Source organism: Protomyctophum bolini (genome assembly GCF_963924005.1).
Source record: "Protomyctophum bolini genome assembly, chromosome: 19".
NCBI lineage: Eukaryota > Metazoa > Chordata > Actinopteri > Myctophiformes > Myctophidae > Protomyctophum > Protomyctophum bolini.
In genome coordinates, this window is record NC_137880.1 from 1819413 (window position 1) to 1824896 (window position 5484).

The window sequence follows — 5484 nt, forward strand, 5'->3', positions numbered from 1 at the left end:
AGGTGTGGACTGTGGAGTCACCTTAAGGGTTAAGTGCCAGGGTTAAGTGTAATGATGTGTGAGAGAGAGAGGGACAGAGAGAGAGAGAGAGAGAGAGAGAGAGAGAGAGAGAGAGAGAGAGAGAGAGAGAGAGAGAGAGAGAGAGCACCGGAGAGGCAGAGATCAGATGAAGTTGTTGAGGTGTGGACTGTGGAGTCACGCTCTCTCTGGGGACTTAGGTCGCATTCTCACCAGAGAGCTTTGCTGCGATTAAAACGAATCCTGCTGCGCATTTTCAGAAAGTGCGCTTCGTTTGGCAGGTGTGAAGGCTCTTTCGAATCCTAATGCGCAACAAAGAACCGCATTTTACTCCGAGCAAAAACGGGGGTTTCGCTTCGCTTCCAATCGCGCTTGACTACGATTCAGTGCAGGTGTGAATGCAATCCGCAGCAAATACAGGAAATGAAGCAAACATATGTGGCGGGTGAGGAGCTGAACACAGTTGGAGACGGAGAAGGCATATTTTACGCAGCGCAAAGATGTCCCGTTACCGTGGATAGACGTGGTCGAATGAGGAGAGTGGAGACTGAAGCCCTGATCGAAATGAGGACGAGTACATTAATCAATTGCTTAAGAAAACACAAACACTGCAGTGCAGTGTAATAGTATTATAGCCTACAGAATATTCTGTCTGTCTGTGCGTGCCGTAAACATGGAGTGCTGTCACGGTGTGGGGACTAGTGGGGAGTAGGAACTTTCATCTCGATAAACTTGTAAACATTTTGCGCTGCTGTCTGTTATATCAGTGCGCTCAGCGCTGTGCCTCCATGCCCAAAAGAACAGTGCGTGGCTGCGTGCTTATAGTGAGAGAGCGAGAGAGGGGGGGGGGCAGTCCCAGACGGCACGACACATAATGCACGTTATGAGTATAATTTTATCACCATAGATTTATCATTTCACTGTGTAGGCTAGTTTATGAATGTAACACATTGATAAAGGTCCCCCCTGCTGCGTTTCCAATTGCTGCGGATCATGACAGTGTGAAGGCAAACCGTAGCCAATTAAATATGCAAGAATCCCATTTCTCCTCCCATACGCATTCGAGTCTACCGAAGTATTAGGTGAGAATGCGACCTTATACTCATGTTATTTAAGGAGCATTGATCAAGCAGCAGGAGGCCAGGAGCAGCCAGGTACATTCTTCAGATTTTTTTGCTGAATCATTTGTTATTTATTTACAAGGACATGATAAGAGTTGTGTTTTTTTTCTTCTTTTCCTCTTTCAAAGCCACAATATATGCACAGGTCTGTGGATCTTTACATGGTCCTAAAATCAATCTGGTTGACTAATAGGAGAGGCTTACATTCACATGAAATGAAAAATAATTAGCTTTCCCCTTACATAAAAGGGAGAAACACATTATACAAGGGAGAAACAAATTTGTCTGATTATGTAAATGCCGGGCTGGAACTGGGTTGAGTAATATTAGGATGTACTGTAAAGGTCATATAGGGTGCACTGACTGCGGCCAGCTAGAAGCGTTATTGTTGTATATAGGCTATTATTTCCATAACTGTCACTTTTCAGGACGTGCGGAAAATAATAATAACCTGTGTTTCAAATGGATCCATTGTGTTTTTTTATTACTCCTTTTGTCATTGGTTCAATAATTCATAAAAAAAAACCCGGAGACCCAAACAGGAGATCTACAAGCCCATATATATGCACTGTGACTCCAATATTCCTATATTCTGGGGCCAGCACTGAGCTTGTAGATCTGTTATTTATCGGTATAGAGCTCTCGCTGTTTGGACCACAAGTTCATTTCAGTATAGAGCGCCGTGTTTTCTTTTCTTTTTTTTTATGTTTTTTCATGGCTTTCACCTTTATTTTATATATTTTATGGAGGGACAGACGGTAGGCTGACAGGAGGATGGGGGGGGGGGATGGGGGGGGGGGGGGGACATGCGGTGGGGGCCGTCGGGATCGGGGGTCGAACCTGCGGCACACTGCCAGACTGGATTACCAGGCAAGGTGCCTACCACTGAGCCACGGCCCAGGCCCCCCCTTTTGGTGTTTTAACTAAGCATAATGTTATGCTTTATAGCTATTGAAAAATAGCAGATCTACAAGCTCACATAGCGAGCTTGTATAGGTCGGCTATTTTTTTTAAAACGTGAAAATGCGGCACAAATCTTTGAATATATATTATATTCTTTCAGAAGCCTTTTTTTTTTAAATATTTCGACGTCAGGCCTAAATGGGTTGAATAAATGTCTATGGGAAAAATGAATGAGGAATTCACTTCTGGTCCTATAGCGTCGTCATACAAGGGGGCTGCATGCGTCTGTGTCTCAACTGTTAAAAAACATTATCATTTGAATTAGGCTTTCGGACATAGTGAGTAGACAGTTGTTTATTCTTGAGCTTGTATATACGGTGCACTCCTCGGGCAGCTTATCAATCACGTTGATGACTCGTTTGACCATTGAATGTCCTGTTTTCTGCCCCCCCCTCCGCCCCCCCCCCCCCCCCCGGCCCGTGATCTACCACCTCAACTGGAACTGGATGGTGACTGGTTGGCACCGAGGAGCTGCATCCTGTCCCTATAGAACCAGCCAGGGTCTTTTACCATGGGAGGAATTAACCCATTTTGGACTGAATAGTTTTCTGAAAAACCTATGTTTTTAACGTCAGCGGTGCTCAACCTTTTTCATGTCAATGACCCACAGAATTATCTCTATTGGGCCACGGACCCCCCCCCCCCCATCTGAAAATATGTAGTTCCAGGGACCTCCCAGAAGCAAATATTTTAGTTAAAAAGGTTCGCTCTGAAATATATATTCAAAGATTTGCGCCACATTTTCACGACACATTTGGCGCGCTATGTAGATCTGCTATTTGTCAATAGCTAAAGCATAACGTAAAGCTTAGAACACCAAAAGGGGTTCCCGACCAAAATGGCTTAAGCTGCTTTTATGTGCTGCCAACATCAACTGACATGTGGTTGGACGCTTTGGTTCTGAGTGGTGACTATATAACACAGTGGTTCCCAAACCTTTTACATGCCAAGGAGCCCCAAATTGACACTAATTAGCCCACGGGACAAAAAGCGATTTAGGCTATAATGCTCCGTTCATTCATACGTTGGGAGTTGAAACACACACACACACACACACACACACACACACACACACACACACACACACACATTGAAGGCCCTGGTGAGTTGTCTTCACTTTCGGGGTGAGTTGTCCGGACAACTCACCAAAAACAGTAAAAGGGGTGAGTTGTCTTTCGGGGTGAGTTGTCCGGACAACTCACCAAAAAGAGTAAAAGGGGTGAGTTGTCTTGTTACACTCTGGTATACAAGGACAACTGTATATGTGGCAAAGAGCTTGGCCTTGCTTGTCTGTGGCAAATGTTAGATTTTCTGTTGTACATAATATGCAGGAGGATGCTAAACGCACACCAGTCTTAGTAGTGGTGCCACTGCCAGCTCACGGCAGAAGCACCTAAAGAGTTATGTCTTAATCTCCTTTTGGTGTTTTAAACATTATGTTGTAATTTAGCTATTGAAAAATAGCAGATCTACAAGCTCAGAGCGTGCCACTAAGTGGCGCGCTATGAGCTTGTCGGTCTGCTATTTTTGAAAAGTTGTGAAAATGTGCCGCAAATCTTTGAATATATATTTCAGAGCGAACATTTTTGAGTGGTGCAACCACTCCTACAACCAGCAATGTCCGTGTACCTGTTTGTTTGTGTACGTCAATGAGCACGAGTGGTGTGCGCATGCGTGAAATGTGCGCGTGTGTGTACAATGCGCGTGCCTGCACAATGCGTGCCTTCGGTCGCAACATGTGTAGGCACAGTGCACTGAAGTTGTTTAATTCCCCCACGCCCTCCTAGGAGCACCATATTCTCTATGACTCCCACTTCTGCCGGGACGAGACACACACCTCCCCATGATGGTCCTCCCCTTCCCCAGGAGACGTGGAAGGTATCGGTTTGACACAATAGAGGTAATTACTTCTCTCCCACACGGGTTCACATACCCACACGAGAATATGTGCCACGCGCGTGCATATGTCTATGCACTTTGGTGTATACGGGGACATGTCTCTATGTGTACCGCGAGCGCGCATGTGCATGAGCCTCCGCCTCCGCCCGAACGCTCGAGCAGGGACGCAGGTTGCGCGGTCGACTGCTCGATAGGTCTGAAGCGTAGATGTAGTGCATACAGTCCACTTGTTGCCTTCTAGGATTCCCCCCTGTGTGGAACAGCTCTTTCTTGCACCGCATCTCGGCCCGGGTGTCTGGCCCGGACGGCGACGCTCCTCCCGCCTTTCGCTACTCTCCGTCTCGCACGCTCACTCGGGTGCCGGGCGCCAAACCGAAGCTCGGCACGCGGCCGTCTCCTGGTTGCATGTCTCTCACGCTGCATGTCTCTCACTGCATGTCCGTCCGTCTAACGGGCTTGCCGACCGACCGACCGGCCTACCGTCGTTCAGTTACCATGAGAAAGAGTGGTTCAAACCCCATCTCTCTCCCTATTGCCCCTCCCCCCCTTTGTCTCTCCCCTTCTCTCTCTCTCTCTCTCTGTTTCTCTCTGCTTCTCACATGACGCACCCACCAAACGAAGGTGCTGAATATGGACACTGATGAGACGCCGAGGGGCGCAACGACCGCCCGAGAGCTGGAGCCGGTCGCCGAAGTTCTACCGGAACCGACCGGACCCCGAACCTCGTCTCCCCCTTCCCTCATGCTGAGAACGAGGCTCGTGGTGCGTTTGCACAAGTGTGACGTCACCAGGACGCGTGACGGCGACCCTACCGGAGGGACACGCCCACACACCCACGCACACACACAGGCGCCGTGATCCGCTATATGTGTGTGTGTGTATATATAACATGTAGGTGTAGGCCTTAGACTGCCCTGTCCTGTATCCGATCGCGGTGACACCTCGGACCCGCTTCTCGCGCACGGGCGGGCCTGGAGCCTCCTCGCGGACGAGGCCTTCCAAGAAACCAGAACTGCTCGGCCTTGACCCCTTGACCTCTGACCGGAAGCAGAGAGCCTGCGCGGTAGAACCCCGAAGGAGAACCCCCTGATGGGTCGCGCACATGCTTCCTCCCCTTATGTGTGGGCCTAGGGCACATCCTTGCATTTCCTCCTCTCGGGCCTGACATGTCCTTGAGTGTCTCTTTCAAAATGCATACCTTTCCCCTCTTTATGTACATATATATATATATATTTAATATAAGTGTGAGTGTGTAGTGTTGCGTGGTTTCGTCTCATTGCATATTATATCAACACCAGTACTACTGTCGTTATCGCTGTGGTGGTCGGTCAAAGGCACATCTTTATGTGTCCCTCCTCTCACCTCTCTTTTTTTTTATATATATTTTTATCCCACGATTTTGTAACCCATTTTTCACCCCTGTGCCAATCATCTACCGCCAACCTGGGGAGAGCAACGGACTTAACCCATGCTCCCTTCATGC